Genomic DNA, 18261 nt, shown 5'->3' on the forward strand with positions numbered 1-18261 from the left:
CAGCCTCACTAGGGCTGGAGGTGAGAAAAGACTAGTTGACGTAAAATTTTCAGAATATATTCTTGTTAATACATCGCAGTATGACAGTGTCAATAATAAAGGTGATTCATATTTCACTTCTTACTAAACTTTGCCCTTTACTGTATTTGCAGTTTAGTTCTTTATCCTTCCCTTGTCCAAGTGACTATTCCTGCATAAGTGTGACAGTCTTACATCTATTCTCATTATAGAATTTTCTTAATTCCTAGGGTGCCTGCACAGGATAAGGACACAATTTAGCCTTAATGAGCACTTGTAAATATTTTCTTATATGCTTCCCTTAAGTGCAAAACAGTAAATCTTTGAAGTCCAACAGGCTGGCACATCATGACCAGGAATTCCCTGGGAACTAATGCAACTGCTGTTGTGCCTGCTGTTCAGCCCTAGCAATTTATGCAAGAAAAGATTGGCAGCAAAAAATTAAGGGGTACATTCCTACACATTCTGTTCGTATTTAAAAAGGCTGAAGTAATGATGTGAAAGCTCCTCACTTGGACATAGCTGTAGTCCTTTGCAAATCGCACTATAAGAGCCCAATCCTAGTGAGGAACTGATGAACTGAAACGTGGGGCAAGCAGCCTGGTACTGTGGAATTAGGAGCTTTGGAAGAACCACACATTCAGAGAAGATCTAAAGGGGCAAAGACTTTATGAAATAATACAAGGAGGAACTGTAGGCAGGTTGTCCTCTATTGATGACTTTTTTTTTTTTTTTTTTTTTTTTTTTTTTTTTTTTTTTTTTTTTTTTTTTAAGTACAAGGTTCAGGATAATTCAGAGAAGCTACATAAATGTAGAATTTTTGTATTCTATGTACTTTGCATTTTTAAAATAATAGTAGGTGTGAAAAATAATTTATTTCCACAGGTGGCAACTGTACGTTTTCAACTCAGTCTCCATCACTATATCTTGTCTTCTAGGACAATAGTTCAAAGATTATACAATATCAGCTTAATATGATAATTCATTCGGCTTTGGGCTACTTATTTTGTATTCTTCCATCTTTGTGGTTTGAATATGGACCTAATTGAAAGCTGGTTTTACTTTATCTAGATGGCAAGTACATTTGTAAGCAATGGAAATGACATAGTAACTCACATTTACAGGACTACATAATTTCCTGATAACTCCAATTATCTTCTGTCATCCGTGTAATGTAATTAAAATGTTTAATTGTTTTCTCTAGATAAGAAAAGGTTATAAAAGCTATAACAATTTGTGTGGACTTAATGACCAGCTGGCATTAATAGCTTAAAGCCCCCAGTTATTGAGCCTTTCTAGCAATCATTGATTTGAAAGAATTGCCCTGTGTCTGGAGCATTCACAAATTCTCCTGGACTTAAGTCATATTAGACCCTGCAATCAATTGATCCCACAGATAACTCTGATGCAATTTATTTTACCCTGGCCTCAGGCTACCAGCGAAGATCTGCAATGTGAATCAGGTTAGGTCGTGTCAGTGAGTGTGATAATCTGAAATGATGGGCCTCCATGGGATAAGGGTGGGAATTGCATGGCTGTGGTGTGTTAATTTTGACAGAGGTGTATTTAATGGGAAACAATCCAAAGATCACCCAAAAGGAGATAATTGGGAAGCTCATGATTTTTCTATCTAAGAGCTGTTCCCTTGGCAGGAAGCATGTATTTCTGCACCTCTAACACTTGGAAAGAGAGGAGAAAACAAGAGAAGAAAAAACAGTTTGTTTATATTAAGAATAGTGATAATAAAGCCATAGGAGAGAATTAATATACTACTCCTATTTACAGGAGTTCACCTCTATTTAGGGGCTTCTGCTCCTTGTCTTTTTAGACTCTTAAAACATGTACTGATCTGAGGGTGGGGGTCAGCACTGCCTGCAAAGATGCTTGCCCCTGGTTTCCATCACAAGGGACACAGTCAGTTACTTAAAAACTAATGTTAACTTTTATTTGTGTTGACTTGAAATTTTAATGCTCAATTCCTTCCTCAGACTGAATTTTCATATTCATCTGCTCATGATATAAATGTAAATTCTGAGCCAAGATCTAAAGCGGATTAGTTACTGAAAAACAGTTTATAATGTTGTGTAAATTACAAATTTGTGTTTCTTGTAGTGCCATGGATGTCTATTGCCTTTTCAATACCCAGTTTGTATGAGGCACCACAGAAGAGAATTAACATTTGGGCTATGAATAGACCTATTAAATGCTGACGTATTGAAGTATAAAATTTAGAAATATTTTGTCTTGCCCTCTTTCTTTGGGTGGTTTTCTGGTTACATTCTTGTTTAGCCTTGACGCGTATTTGCCTGCCTTACTCATTGATAGTGCTTCACTCTTTCAGCTCTTTTATGGTTTGTAGATGTCTATGGTTAAAACTCCACGGAACATCCCATCCTAAAAGCATCCAGTCCCAACAGACCAGACAGATAATGACTGTAGTAAAAACCAGGTTGTTTTATGGAGCAGCATTTTATGCCATGATTAAAAAATAAAAGTTCATGTGAGCAGTGAAATAGTATTTAGTAGGAATCTCTGGGTTGCACTTATAAGCAAAAGTAATTTACTGCAAAGTTTTTTCCCTGCTTTGGATTTCTTTAGTAAAGTTGGCTAATATGCGGGAAGACTCCAATTGCCTAGAAAACGTTGTGGGATTTTTACTGTAATTTCTTTAAGAGTCTATTGGTTCCATTCCTTTTAAATCCCGTGAGATTCTTACAACGCAAACATTAAGTTCTCATGATTTAACGTGCTGTTCAGGCACTTTGATGTATCTCTACTCTGGTGATTATATTGTCATTGTGTAAATGTGGTCTTCCATCCTGTAATCAGATTCATGCTGGTGAGCCCTTCTGTCTGCTTGGAGCTGGGGTTAATTCCTGGAGCAGCTTGCAGGCCTGGCAGATCCCGGGTTCCGCTCGAGCCGTGGGATCAATGAGGTGCTTGGTAGAGATGCCGACTTCTGATGACAATGATTGAAGCAACCCATGAAAAATAACATTTGTTCTGGGGCCTCATGCTGATGTTTCTCTACCAGCTTCTCATTGCCTCACAGTAATTCATAATTTTAAGGATGTCACCTACGATATTGAGTTCTATTTGTATGTGTCATGCTTACAGAAGGCCTAAAGATGGAGAATCTGTAAAATCTTCTCTCTTTTGTTTTTGAGTTCTCTACAATTGCACCAGCTTGTCTGGTTAATTGAGATCCAGAGAGCAGCAGCTTATTAAAGTGGATGAAATTCCTGAACAGACAGGTGCTGGCAGAGGTCCAGGTCTGTGCACTCCAGGTCTATTGTATTAAGCTGTCCCTGCAAAGAATTAACTCTCTTTTCGAAATTGGGAAGTGTTAGACATGTGCATATATGTGTTCTCTCTGTCCGTTAAACAGAGATTTTTCTTTGAACATTGTAAACGTGTTAGCTTCTATATTACGGTCTAGGTGCCAGATGATTTGATGATTAATTATCAATACATGGAAACATACGCAATTTAAACTACACCATTTTAAAAAATGTTCTGACTGGAAGTAACAAACTGTAGAGCTACGAGAAGTGTCGCATTTTAAGCCAAACACAGGCTATATATTTCTCTCAACACATCTAGTTGATGGCTTTGAGCTATACAGATGATAAGAAAGAGAGGAGGGGAGCGAATTCCCTCTCCTAGGCTGTCTGCCTGCCTGTGGCATTCCTAGCAGCCTGTCAGAGGAGAGCAGCTTGCAGATTTTCAGCTCTAAAGGGTCTCTATCTGGTGTCGCTGGTGTCCCCAGCCTGGAAGAGGTGGTTTAGCCTCTCTTCCCTGCTGTTGCCTGCAGAAGTAAGGATGGCTGATTTCCAAAACAGGAACTCTTATGGAGGTTGGAGCTCCAAAACTGTCATCTACACTGTAGGAAACATTAGGCAGTTATTCTGAAACGAAGGAAAGAGTTCTTTTTTTAAATTTTCTTAACCATTGAGTGATAAATCTGTCTGAGAATCAGAAGCTGCTTCCAGAGAGCATTTTGACCTTTCTGGTTTTGTGTAGTCTCATGAAGGAAAAGCAGGACCCAGCCGTGGTTCAGCCTTACCTGCAGAGTCTGAGATGCTGTTTTGCACCAGTTTGATGGGCCAGTCGCAGTGCTGGTCCCACAGGCACATCTGATGCACTGCTGCATCCCTTCCATCCCTGGATGGCAGATTGAAACCCTCTTCACACCCCCTATTGACATTCCAGCTATCAGAGTCAACTCCAGTGCCTGTGGTACTTGAGAGAGCAACTCTGCAGTGACAGCACTGAAATCTTTCAGAACCTTCCAGAAAAATCCCTTTGGGAGAACACAGTAATGGGGTGCATAACAGCTCTGGAGGAGTGAAAGAGGATAAACCATTTCTAAAGCAGACATTGGAATGAAACAGGGCAAACCCAGCACGTTACAGGGGTCTAACTGCCATTAAATGGTTTGGATAAAATAGTGCTTAAAATGGAATAGACAGACAGTGGTTTAGGAGCTTGTGATTCACAGACAAGCAATGAAGTGGAATCTGTGGGTATCAGCAGTGGAAAATGTTGCCTCTGTTGATAATATTTAGCAAATACATAGAGTGGTTCCATCCTTGTCCTGTCCTCAGCAAAACCACATATATAAGTTTAATTTAATGTCAGGCTTTCAGAGATTAGGAATGAAGACTTGTGGGGCTTTGGTACAAATCAAAACCATGCAGACTCTCATGTATCTCCTGAACTCTGTGTGTGTACAAGACTAGATTCTTGACTGTGAACTTTACCTTGTTGAGTACACTTTTTTTTATCCTATTAGCTAATGGAATTTCTGTTTCTTCTGCCATCTGTTCATATTTAAAAGGTTAGGTTTCATTAATTTGCTTGCAACACAAACCAATCCCTTTTGTAGGACTTCCAAACAAACGCATTTCTAACACATGCATGCCTTGCTTAGATAATGAAAGTAAATTAACCCAGAGTGGAATTCTTACTCCTAATACATGCAAGGTATGCAAGTATCCACGGTTCTCCTGTGCTTCTTACCTGGCTCCATGCACATCCCTCAAATGTTCTTTAAGAGCAGCAATAATGGAGCGTAGCCCTCTGCAAAGACCTCATTAAGGAGTGAGACCTGTGGTGCTGTTGAGAGATGCTACATAAACATATGCAGGAAATCAGTGTGTATCCCAAAGCCGAACAGCTATTTGGGCAAAAATGGGCTTAAGGTTTGCAAAAAGCAAATCAAACCATGTACTTGATTTGTGATTAGATACTCAAAACGTTACATATTTTATCCATTTCCTAAACTAAGCTCTTTGGCAGTCACTCAAAACATTTCTTGTTTTTCTGGTATATTTTAGAAGTATAAAAATCGATTTATATATAGATATCCATTATATTTTTGTTTTATGGGAGTATTTATGTAATCATGTTACATTGTTCTGTCATTTATCTATTATCACATTAATATTACTTGTTGAATTGCAAGACACTCATAAATGTTTTCTTTCCCTTTCAAGGGCAGTGTATACTGGATTGTCTCTGAAGTTAGGTATTTTGGAATGTGTGAGAAGACATGAATAGTGGGCACTGTAACTTTTATATGTGCCAGCTTATCTGCTGACATGGTACCCCTTACTGCTGGCAACACAACTGAGATAGAAGAGGTAATATTTGAAGGAAAAATCTCAAAATTTGCTGTTTTCAGTAGGAAGGGCAGTTATCATGAGAACATGAACATTAGTTTTTTAGTGAGGTGTCAAAAAATCAATGGGGCAGGAAACATATTTAAATGACTGAAAAGCAAGACTTGGGAATTGCTTCAAAAGTCAATTTGTGGATCTTCAAAAGTCAATTAAAAGCTAAAATGGAGAATAGTTTCTTTAGGCTGAGGAAGATGGGCTAAAGCCATCTTGCAGCAGTGTCTGCTTTCCTTCAGCACTATGCTAAGTTGGTACAGAGCTTTTTCATTATTCTGAAGACCCACGCAGTCCCCAGTCATTCTTTTCTCATAAGATGGAGAAATCTACAGCAAACTTTCCTGATTCCAGTTCTGGTCTTTTTATGGCAGGTAAAGTCTTACTTGGAAGGTTGTGTGACTGGCTTTTTGCCAAAGCTTTGCACATACATACTGTGCAACGGTCACCATGGCATTTGCAGCAATAGTGTGCAAAAAGTCTCTTTATTCATAATGAAATTACATATATTTATAATGATACGTTCTTGGGTTTTAAATGAGATTGTGGATAAATGCTTCTTAACCACAAACAAAAGCCATTCTTCACTGGCTCCAGGTGAATTATTGCTTTTGTAAACATTGGCTTTCTCTTATCCGATCCCTTTGCGGTCTGGAGGTGTTGGGAAGGAGAGAGCAGTAGAAGGTGATGTCCTGAGGATGTGAAGGATTGTTGTAAAGCAGTGTTTGGGTCTGGAGGGTAGATGTCCAGGGAGGAGAGTAACAAGGGCAAGATAGGGAAGTGGATTGTTGATATTACAGAATATGGTAATGGAAGAGAGTGCATAGCTTGAATCATAAAATAAAACATTTCCTGGGATGCCAGGTTTCTAAAGTGTCTTTCCTTTCCACAGTGCACTAATAATCACCTATAAATCATTTAAAAATATGCCTGTCTGTCTAAACAAACCTGTGATCTGATAAAAAGGTCCTGACTTTGCTACTATAACAATGCCAACATCATCCTCGTTTTCCATGGAACTCCTTCCTTTATGCAATTTTCTCATATGAGTGGGAAAAGCTCCCAGTTCCTGTCAATAATGACACTGCTCTGCCCTTAAACTCCCTCTTGACAATAGACATTTCCTAGAGCAAATGTGAAATAAAGCAGCGTGACACTGTCTGGGCAGGTGATCTGCCGTGATTATCACTCCTGCTCTTTCTTCCACCTAACCTGTCTGCATCATCCCCCTCCATCTGTGGTGACTTCCCCGTGGTTCATCTTTTGGGAAAAGTATATCTATATTCAGCTGTCAGCCCAAGATCACTCTAAATGTCACTTGTTTGCTTTTATGTCCTTGGTCTTGATGGATGTGTCTGAATTCCTCTGAAGGCACGTAGTTAGGTATTTATCTCATTTTGTGGTAGCATTATCTGCTTCAGGTGCAGCACGAGTGGGTGTCCTGGGGCAAGAGGGAGGGAGCCAGGGCATGAGGAGGACAGGAGGAGGAAAGAAGTGCTCTTCAGTGTGTTTGTGTGAGAGTGAGGCTGTGTTGTACAGCAGGGACACCGTGGAGCCATTGCAGTCTGTCACAGACCTCCATCGCAGCCGGGCTGCTGCAGCTTTCTGCTTGGTTCTGGTGTTCAGTCCTGGTTCTGGCATTCACTCCTAATTACAGACAGCAGAACCGAGCCTCAACACCGAGCCTTTGTGAAGTTTACCCATCTCCAGTTCTTCCAGTGTTCAATATAATGTGTGGGTTTTTGTGGTTTTTTTTTTTCCTTACCTGACTATTTGCTTCAAAAACAATTCTGCTGCTCCTGGCTTCATTAATATGCATCCAGTGCAATGTAAATGGCTCTCGAGGCCTCCCCTTGGTAGATGATTTAATGTGGCAGTTATGAAAGCTGCTCAGCCTGTGCTCCATTAGCATAATAATGAAGCTTCTGCAGCAGCGTTATCATCCTCAGAGGAAATAGCCTGAGTGGTCACAGCTCCTTTAACAAGTACCACTTTAGGATAAAAAGCAAAGGGCTCTGTTTGAAATGCTAGATTGGAATATGCAAAGTGGGAGGGAGTTGTTGGTTGTCTTTGCTGTGCAGGGAGATGGGGGAGAGCAGCTCATCCCCAGCTGGGAGCAGGCAGGGAGCTGTGCCAGGCAGGGCTCCTTTCCTGGCGTGGGTTACCTGGCAGAACAGGACACATCCTCTTTGGTTCAAAAGTCAGGAGAATACAGGAACCAGGCTCTCTTTTAAATATTTATCTCCTGTACTTCGCCTCTGAGATTGGAACAAGGACTGGCTTGTTTCCCCATACTGGGAAATTCAAAAATCTAAAAAGCTGTGGTTCAAGGCTGCGTGTTTGGGGTTTTTTTTGGTTTTTTTTTTGTGGTTTGTTAACAGGTTAGGGATGTAGTACAATATGGAATAAAAAGCTTTTGGGTAGCTGAAAGGAAAAGACAGCTTTCAGGTAAAAGCAATAAAAATCATAAGCAGCATTCCTCCAATATTTAGAAACTACATTTTGAATAGGAAAGAGCTGAAAATGCACAGGTGAAGTTTTTAGGGAGTTGGCAGACTTTGAAAGAATGAGGGCAATTTTCTCCTGCCCGTCTTATGCAGTAAAGTGGGTAGAGCGAAATGACATTCCTTGTGAAGGGAATATCTACCGTGCTTCCTGGGTGCCAAGGATTCAGTGGAGAGTGCTGAAGCGCTGCTTGGCTGGGTTTCCCTGAGGCTGCTACCCCTGTGGCAAGAATTGTTTAACAACGGCAGCTTACAACTGAGTTTATTGAGCTGCTAATTTAATTTATTTTTAATATGCTAAACCAAGCCAGCAGCCTTCAGAGGCGATTTTCCATCCTACGCAGCCATCCTACTGTGTGGCTCGTAAGTTCCAGGGATCCGACAGTGACTCAGGCTTCTCAGCTTGATCCATCTTTGCCCTGTCAGGGCCTGGCACGTGATGGATCCAAATTTAATGGATATATTCCTGAATTCAAGAGCAGGCAGGGACTGGGGCTCAGCCCTGAGCTCAGTGGGGCTCCTGAGCCAACACGCAGAGGGTGTGCAGGTGGAGTCAGTCCCACAGCTGAAGTTCAAGGAAGCCAAATCAAAATGCTCAGATGCTTCTTCCCTGTTGAATGAAAAAAATTTTCTGTTCCCTTTTGGAAAATATGAAGTTGCCTGAAATTGTCCTTTCTCAGTGACCCTCGATCTTTTACAGTTCTTTGAAGGCATCTGATAACTTGTTTTACTCTTGTGCATAGATTTTTGATTTACCCAAGAAAGGATGTGGGAGAATAGCACCAGAGATAAGGCTGAATTTGTCTTTGCAATTGATTTCTGCAGAGGATAAATTTTTCTGAAGAATTCCTTTTTGCTAATTTTCAAGGATTCTTTTCAAAAAATGGAGACATGTTTTACAGTATAATTTAAGTATTATGTAATATAATAGAGGTTAATAAAATTTTAAAATATTAAAGTAACTCTAGTTTACAAAGTAAATGCTTTGAAGACTTTGAAAAAACCCAGAATATACTAGAGTGTTCCTCAGCTATCTCAATGGCAGGTAGGTAGAAACAGGTAAGAAAGGAAAACAACTCAGTTAACAATCGTGTTTGATTGCAAATGTTCTGAATGGTAACCATTACTTCACATGATGTATCTGTGAGCTCCTGTATGCTGGTAAAAAACTGACCTTATTTCCAAGCCTGGAATTGCTCTTCATCCCAAAGCTTTGCTTCACTGAGTGTCTGAAGGATTGAGAGAATCCAGCCCTGCTCCCATCAAAGTGGGAACTTAGTCCCTGTCCTTCAAGAGTTCCCTGGAACAATCACATCCATGGATGAGTGCTGTTGTCACTGGAAGTGTGCAGGAAAGGTGATGAGAGAGGGAGGGACTTTGAATGTCTTTAGAATTTATCTATACCATAGATAGCAAACATAAACCTCTGTTAAATGCTTAGTTTGACTACTAGTGACTGAAACACGGGTGAAGGATTTGTCCACACCTTGTTTGCACGCATTCTCCAGTTACTAAAAGTCACGTTGCCTCAGCTTCATTCACAAGTCTCACATCTGATACCTTGTGCTTCTTCCTGGTATTGCCCTGGGCACATTTTCTGGGGGTTATGGACTCTATTTTTAATTTGCTGACACCACTCTCACACTGATTATGTTAATCACATGCACTTTGGTGACCTTCTTGCTCTTTTTGCCTTTCTTCTTTTACTTGCAGACGTCCCTTGGGAGCACTAGTCACATCACTTTTTTATTTTTCCCCTTTTTTCTTTGCCACTTTTTATTTTTATTATTTTTTCCTGTTGAAACAGCAGTAAAGTAAATTTTGACAGTTTAGGGAATGATCTGACCTATTTTTGGCATCCAGGGAATTGGGTTTCATGTTTTGATGGTACTGGCTGTCAACTCTGACCTTGGGATGAGGATGGTTCAATCCTTGTATAATTCCACAAGAGTTAGTTTTAGTATGCATAAGTATGCATCAGCTGAGAATCAGACATGGCCTTGTCCTGGGCTTTAAGGTTGCCTGCCTTTAGTTATTACGCACCTTCACAGGAAGAGGGAAGATGCAGTGAGCCTGACCTAATCCATTCTTCCACGTGGGGAACAAGGATAGAGAGAAAAATGTTCTTAAATTCTTTCCTTTTGGCCACCAAGGATTTGGGCAGTTGCCAGCAGTGACCTTTCAATCCTGTTGTCCATTTACTTTATTAATTAAAGCACATAAAAAAAAAAAAAAAAAAAACAACACAACCCAAACCAATTAGGCAAATTAATGGAATAAAAAAACCTTTGAGGCTGTCAAAGGCAGTTGACACTTAACCAAGAAATTGCCTAGCTGTAACATCAGGAGCTTATGGAGTGTCCTGGAGAAGCACTGTCCAATTCTCCTGCCCTTCCCTGCTTCCATGCCTGGGCACTTTTGCAGCTGGACAGTCACTGGGACATGTGTGGCCACTGCTGCCTGTGGCATGAGAAGGGCATGAGTGAAAATGAATGAGGAATCCTGTTTCTTGGAGTGGCTTTTTCTCTTGTGAGTGGCTCAGGATGCCCTGCAAGAGGCTTCCTGAATCCCTGCAGAGCCAGACCTTTCCAGGAGGTGCACAGCATGCCCCAGCAACTGGGGTTTTGCTGGTACGGCTCACACCAGCTCATGAGAAAGGGGAAAGAACCAAAGCCCAGTGAATGGGCATTGCTGCCTGCTCAGTGTGGCTATAGTAGAAAAGTTCAAAATGAGGATTTCTCTGTGCTCTCACCAGGTGCTTGCTGTTGATGATCAGCTTGTACAATGTTTACTTTGGAGCTGCTTCTGTCTTTACTTAGGATTTGTGAACCGCTCCTGTAAGATGGGTGACTATCTATGAACACCAGGATAAGAAATCTCCAGTAATGATGGGTGCCAATGTTATATTTGCCATAGAGAAAAGTGCAATGAAACATATTTTTGTTAATTGTCTGAGCTGGGCTCTGCTCTGTGGAACGTCTTTGACATGAGTGCTGTGAGGTGGTGTCACTGTCTTCTGCTGGCTTTGTAACTTTGGAAAGTGCTTTTTTATCTTCTTATTCTACACTCCTCTCATCTGCACACAGTCCAGATGTTTATGGTTTACTGTCGTTCTTAGCAATATTGGTTAAAAAAACATTTTGCAACATCTTGAAATGAAAGGCTCTTGTGCATTATGTGTAATGGACACGTAGTGCTCCCTGCAAAGTGAACCTCTCAAGTGATGAGGCCTGTCACTTCACATTGAAGATAAAATAGCAGGAATCAGGGAAGGAATTTGATGATTTCTATTCCTCCTCCTAAATGCAGAGTAGGAGGGCTTACTGTAAAGTGCTTGAAGTTCTTATTGTCTTAGAGCTGAAGAAACTGGAGTCAATAATCCAGTCACAGGGACTTTTGCCACTGTTTTTGATGGAGGATGGATTGTCCTGAGAGTCTATTCAGCAGTATCATAGAGCCTTAACAACTAGCGTGTTCAAGAAGGTGATGTCTTTCCTCTGATCTCATTGATTTACTCAAAGTGAAGGCCAAGCCAGAGTGTGTCATGTGTTACATGTACAGAAACCTGTGCATCACTAAGTTGTCACTGTTCAAGCCATGGGATTCTGGCACAACTTGCAGTGAGGTCACCTGCAGAGAAAGCTTCCCTGGCTTGAAGTGTATTTCCAGGGAAAAAGGAGAAGTGGCATTGATGTCTGTATCTGGGACGGTCATTCATGCAGGAGGGACAGACATATAACTGTGGGCTTGCTTGTGTGAGTTTATTATTGATCTTTAATCTTTATCCCGGGTTCAAGGGGAAAAAAGAAGGATCTTCTAAATTCATGTTACCCACCCAAGGATTCTCTAACTTATCTCTGTCTGTTGGTTTTTAGGCATGTTCCAGCTTCTAGTAAATAATTTTGTAACTTTTTTCCTTTGGGCCCAGCCAGGAGGAGAGATGTATTTTATATACATTTTATATATTTTTTTTTCCTTTTTAATACTAGACTCAAGCTGAAAAAAACATGCAATGCTATCTACTTTTAGTAATGTTTCATTTTTATTGAAGGGAAATACTGTGTGGACAGATCTGTGTTTGTTTACACTGCTTAACAGTGCTATGCAACTGGTTTATGTGCTCACAGGTTATCAAACATGAATTTCTCTTCACGTTCTTTGCAATAAAAAAAGTGATTTTGGACACTTCAGAAATGAAATGCTTCCAGCCTCCTTGTATTCTCCTGTGCTTTTCAAGGCTGAATGCCTTGCTTCTAATGTGACGATAAAGAAGACTGTGAATATTAAAAAGTAGCATTACTAGCTAGAGTTAAGCATTCAGGATGAGACATTAAGTTAAACCACATGTGAAATGCAGCTGTTTTTACTGAGGCTTTCATCAGTCTGCTGGGAAGATTGGTGGGTTTTAATATGTGGTCTCAAGCAGAGCCAGTAGAAATGTGTGGAAAATGTGTGTGAAATCAGTGTGTGTCCATGGGGGGTCTGTGGTGCTGTGTGTAGCGTTTTATTTGTGTTAATATAAATAATAGTGGTAATACCTATCTGATCAGAAATGCTTTTATTTCCCAGGCATGCATAGAAAGGACTGATCAGATAAATAGATCTGCTGAATTGCAGTAACCTGCACCTACATAATAAATCACATCCTGGTTTGGTTTTTTTTCCAGCTGATCAGAAGAAGTAGGAAGAGGAAACCATGAAGTAAAAATTCTCTGCAGAAAAAAAAGGGACACCTGAGACATGCTGGTCACAAAACCACTGAAGACTGATGCTTTTGACTCAAACTCTTAACGCCACTTAACATTTAGATGCTGAGGATGGCTGTGGATCAAAGAGGTGCTGAATTCACAGCTGCTAAAAGAGAAATTGCTGTGCCTGTGAGCAGAGAGATGAAAGCTGATCTGTTAACAGGGTATGTTGGATGAATTCATCCACAGGAGAGGTTAAGGGATGGGAAAATCTGCCACTAGCCGTGAGGAGAGCCAGACTTTCTTTGGCATGGGAGCTAAAGGCACTGGTGATGTTTAGTGGGTTTTGCTCACTTGCTTCTGTCAGGATGGTGGCTGGACAAGGTACAGATGTCACAGCCCTAATTAACTCCATGTGCAGCCAGGATCCTGGGGCCTTGCAGGCAAAGCCTTCATAAAGGTGTGCTAAAGAAAAGCCTTCCTCTGCCTGTGCCAGGAGGAGATGTGCTAAGCCATTCCCAGCTGGAAGCCACTCCTGTACCTTGGGGTACAATGATAAGCTGCCAAATTTGGTAACAACAGTAGAGCAGACCCTGACAGGAAGGGAAGAGATCCAGATTCACTGAAGTTTTGCCCTTGTGTGTAGACATAATAGGATCTGGTAGACATAAAGGGCAGCTTTAGAGCAGTTTTGCACTTAATACAAAGACAGCTTGGGTAAAGGGAGAGAAACAGGAAACCAGGGGAGGTGGTGAAGCCTTATTAAGTGTGCATTTTTTTTAACCTCTGATAAGTGATAAAAGTGATTCAGACTTTATCGGCTCTCTGTAATTTTCAGAAGTGTGAAAAGAAGTAAAAGTAGCAAAGAGGCAAAGGTTGGTTTTGTAATGACAGTCTTAGGGAGACTCATTTTTTTTGAACACACTTATAACTAAAGAGCAAATGGAGAAGAGGTCAGGAAACAAAACTCAGCTGACTCCACACAGGAAAGGTTGGAGGGAAGAACTAAAAAGTAAACACAGGTATGGCTCCAGCAGGAGAAAGTGTGATTTACTGAAAAAGGCAGGGGAATTGTAGAGTGCATTCTTGGTTTATGCTTATACCTCAGCAAATTCTAGAGGAACAAAATCCTGATGCACCATTAAATAAAAGAGTTGAAGAAAATGTGAAGTGCATGTCAATTTTTAGTGAAGAACTGTATTATAGTAGCAAATTATTATTCTGTGTAACAGGAGTTCCCTCTGGAATTAATAGACCCTGGAAATAATAAACAACAATCCACAAACGTATCCTGCTTCTGTTGGAGGGCAGGAATTCCCCTTTGGGTGCAGATGCTGTAATAGTTGTCATAACAGCAGGTCCAAAAAGGGAAAAGGTTTCATTGATGATTTTCAAACACAATCTAGAAATGCGATTAGACCAATGTTAGCACAAACACATGCTACCGCTTTGAGGAAGAGCAGTTTCACCTACTGAAGATCCTTAAATGTGCATTTGCTATGTGGAACTTGTTCAGCCTGGCATGAAGGCTTGCCTAAGGGGATGTGCTGTAACACAGCAGCCAGAAGCTTGGAACTCATGTGATATCTTCACGTTGGCAGCTCTCAAAAGGGGTGCAAAGAGACTGATGTCTCCTAACCTCAGAAAATCAGCAGCAACAGTGATGAACAGCATCAAACACAAGCTTTCCATTGCAACAAACATGCTGTGCAAAGACTTAACAAGAACTAAAGAGTTTCCTGCAGGGGGCTTTCTAATTCCCATCAAAGTAATCTCCTGAAGGGTAATGGAAAATGAGGGAAGGTTTATTGCTAACTCTGATTTTTTTTTTTCCTTCACTCAGTCATGCTTCAGGCAGAAAAAATAAGATCAGTTCTAGCAGCTTTCTCTCTGAACCTCACTGCTGGTTATAGCCCTCTTCCCTGATACCTGCGGCATTGGAGCACACAGGCTGTCCCATTACGTCTTCCTTTCTCTGTCTTCTTTTTTGTTCTGTGTGGAGTAGTTGTCATTTGTTGTTTTGGGTCAACAGAAAAAAAACAACAAACAAACCTAAACCAAGAACAAGAACAACAACAACAAAAAAACCCAACAACAAAAACAACCCCCAAAACAAACAAAAACAACAAAAAGCCCCAGTGTGATTACACGCAAACTCCCATTTGGACAAAATTTTTCTCTTCAGTTCAAAACTCTCTATGGAGATAATTAAACTGAACTAGAATTGTAAATTGAACTGGGAAAATAACTGGACAGAACTAATGCATTGGGTTGTTTTTGGATTTTCACTTCTCTTAAATTCTTCTGGAAATAGACTAATTGATTACCTCAGATATTTAAGTGCGTCTGTTCAGAATCTTCAAGGAAATTTAGTGCATTCATTGTAAATTCAGTGGACAAATTTTCAGATTTTCATTGTACACTTAAAAACATTGTGTATTTTTTTTTTTTTTTTTTTTAAATTAACAAACTTGGTTGCTTCAATTCCTGTTTCCACAGTTTCCTGCAAATACGAGCAGGTATAGAGGAGTGGGGGTTGGTCTCCTCCCGGGTGACACGAGATACGGCTCAAGTTGTGCCGGGGAAGCTTTCCATTGGATATTGGGGAAAACTTCTTCACAGGAAGGGCTGTCAGGCACTGGAATAAGCTGCCCTGGGCTGTGGGCAAGTTGCCATTCCTGGGGGTGTTTAAAAGATGTGTGGATGTGGCACTGGGGGACGTGGTTTAGTGCTGCACCTGGCAGTAGGGGGGAAGTGCTTGGACTCAGTGATCTTAGAGGTCTTTTCCAACTGAAACCATTCAGTGAAACATGTTCTCCCTTTCTGGATCAGTCAGGCCCCAACACTGTGAAGTGAAATCCCTTGGCTGCAATTACAAATGAAGTAGCATAGGGCAGGGTACAATTAGTGGGATAGTAGGAAGTCTCAAGGAGAGGTTTAGGGTCATTTGGAGACAGTCCTTTCTAAAGCTCCCTAATTTTTCATTGTCTGTGAATTAATAGATTAATGGTCAATCGAGAGGTGTTTTTATATATCTAAATTTTTCGGCTGTTCAAAAATTAAACTTATTCTTCAATTTTGTATTCCAGTGCCAGCAAGAGATCTGCTGTGGTGCTCCTAGAATGATAAATTGATAAAAGTCCTAATAGGAGAAACTCAACAGGAGAACAACAAAATGAATTAACTCGCCAAGACATGGCTAACATCAGTGAGTTTATATATGTTTCATTAAAGTGAGACTTGACAGCTTTATGAGGAAACAGTGGGGTTTGCAGTGTATGAAGAACCTGTAATACTGCCAAGGCTGATCAGGTCCAGTGCCATACAGCCTATTTAATAGACAAATATTTGTACAGTGAAAATGTAATTTTAAATGACTGGTTTAATAATCTCTTAAGCTTTTAAATGATCTACAAAGGCTGGAAATTCTACCCTCGTGTTTAAGATCTAGTAGAACATTAGATAATCAAAGGGATTTTTTAAAAACCAGGTTCTTAAATTAGGGGTTTTTTGATTACTTCTGCTGCTGCTTTTGCTCACCATGTTTCTACCATGTTTGTTGGGAGACAAAGCCAGAAGTGACTTGATATCTGTTCTCTCTGTTGCTGATCTAATTTGTATCCTACATGCACATTCAGTTTGTAAGTTGCTAACTCAGATCCACATTTGTGCTTAGGCTGTGTGTCTAAATATCTTCACATACAAATTTGACTGACTGAAAAAAGAGTAATAGCAATGGGTAAAATCTAGGCTATTTTTCATAATTTTTCCTTTTCTCATTGCCACCTGCAATGTGAAGAACGCTATAAGCTGGTATTTGTTCAGTGACAAGTTAATGAGTCCATCAGGACATCAGCTGTTTGTGATGATCAGAATGATGCAAGGATGATTCTTGCAATGTGTATATCCCACTGCAACCTCTTAACCTCGGTGATTTAGTGTGAAGAACCCTGGCTATGAATAGCAAAAGCATCAGGTTATTCACTTAAGAGTTGGACTTGATAGTCCTTGTGTGTGCCTTGCAACTCAGAATATTCTGTGATTCTGTGGTCTGACTGCAGCAGTTAAAGGAGGTTAATGAGGAAATCGAGTTCCATTTGACTGCATTCTTAAAGGCTGAAACCAGTTTCAGATTCCCTCTTGTTCTTAGCTGCTGTATAAATCACAACTTCAATTTTCCTTAACAGAACTGAGACCTTTCATTTCATTCTTCCCCTTTTTCATCTTTACTTCTATGATCCATGACCTTATCCTGCTTTCTACCTTCCTTCTCCATAAAAGTTAGTGGCCAGTTTGATCTTGGAAAGAAAGAGAGATCACAACACAAAAGCATAGTGCTTAGTTGAGAATGCAGATCTTAAAAGGCTGATAGTGAACTAGAGCAATAGAGGAACAAAGTCAGAACGTTCCAAGAAGGAAAAGGTTAATGACAAACAGGAAAAACACACACACGTGCACAAAGATAAATACAGCACATATTTTCCTCTCTCATACGTGTATTTAACAGAGAAGTTGAGACATAATAGGCAATTTAGTAAATATCACAAAAAAAAGAACATAAAATGGTTACAGAAATAATAGCCAAGATACTCAGAATCTGATTAAAAATAGTATATATCAGTAGGTGTATGTTTCCCTTAGACTATGTATTAAAAAAAAGCTAAATTTCATAAATTCTCAAAGCTAAATTTGCATATGACAAAGCAATATTTGGAAGTGTGACTGATTGGATTCAGGGACAGATGCCTTCCATAGCATTTTAAACTCTAATTGCAGCACAGCAATGTGTCATGACTGGGCAAAGAATTTACTGGGGTTAGAAGCAGGAAGGGGGAAAAAAACGTCCTGAAAATTGCATTAATGGAAACAGCAGGCAGGTGGCAATAACCAAATAGCTTTAATTGTCCAAGGAGCTCATGGGAATCAATTTGCTGTGATTATTACCCACATGGCGTAAGGAAGAAATAGCAAATTAAATAGAATGACACAAATGGTAGTAAACTATACCATGGGATTCCCGTAGTGAGCTCACAGCAGTTTTGTCCTCAAGGACATGCTGTTTTAGGTAATTTTCTCCTAGAGAAAACTGTGTAGATGCCAGTCAGACAGTGAAACACAGTTATTATTAGTGCACATGCAGCCTAACTTGGTAAACCTGATGCATTTTGGTTTGGGGTAGGCTGCAAAACTTGCATACCCACAGGGTACAGGATTGATTTCTCCCTTAGAACTATATTAGCATAATTTAGTAGCTTATGCCGAAACAGAGAGTTGCTATAATTTCACTTCTTGTCTGTACAAAGCCACACTGGGAGACCACCATGAGCACCTATCTCAGGCTTAACTTTACAGACCAATAGTTTTTGTATGGCAGAA

The 18261-nt window shown here is 40.2% G+C and overlaps 1 long non-coding RNA gene across 1 annotated transcript in view; it reads left to right on the plus strand.

Moving 5' to 3' along the window:
• The window catches only part of LOC120757163 (uncharacterized), an 86147-nt gene that overhangs the window by 36067 nt on the left and 31819 nt on the right, over positions 1 to 18261 (plus strand). The window contains exons 2-3 of the long non-coding RNA XR_005702402.1: positions 12865 to 13109; positions 15975 to 16093. This is a non-coding gene — a long non-coding RNA (uncharacterized LOC120757163). The remainder of the gene's footprint in view (positions 1 to 12864; positions 13110 to 15974; positions 16094 to 18261) is intronic.

This window comes from Hirundo rustica, chromosome 10 (genome assembly GCF_015227805.2).
Source record: "Hirundo rustica isolate bHirRus1 chromosome 10, bHirRus1.pri.v3, whole genome shotgun sequence".
Classification (NCBI taxonomy): domain Eukaryota; kingdom Metazoa; phylum Chordata; class Aves; order Passeriformes; family Hirundinidae; genus Hirundo; species Hirundo rustica.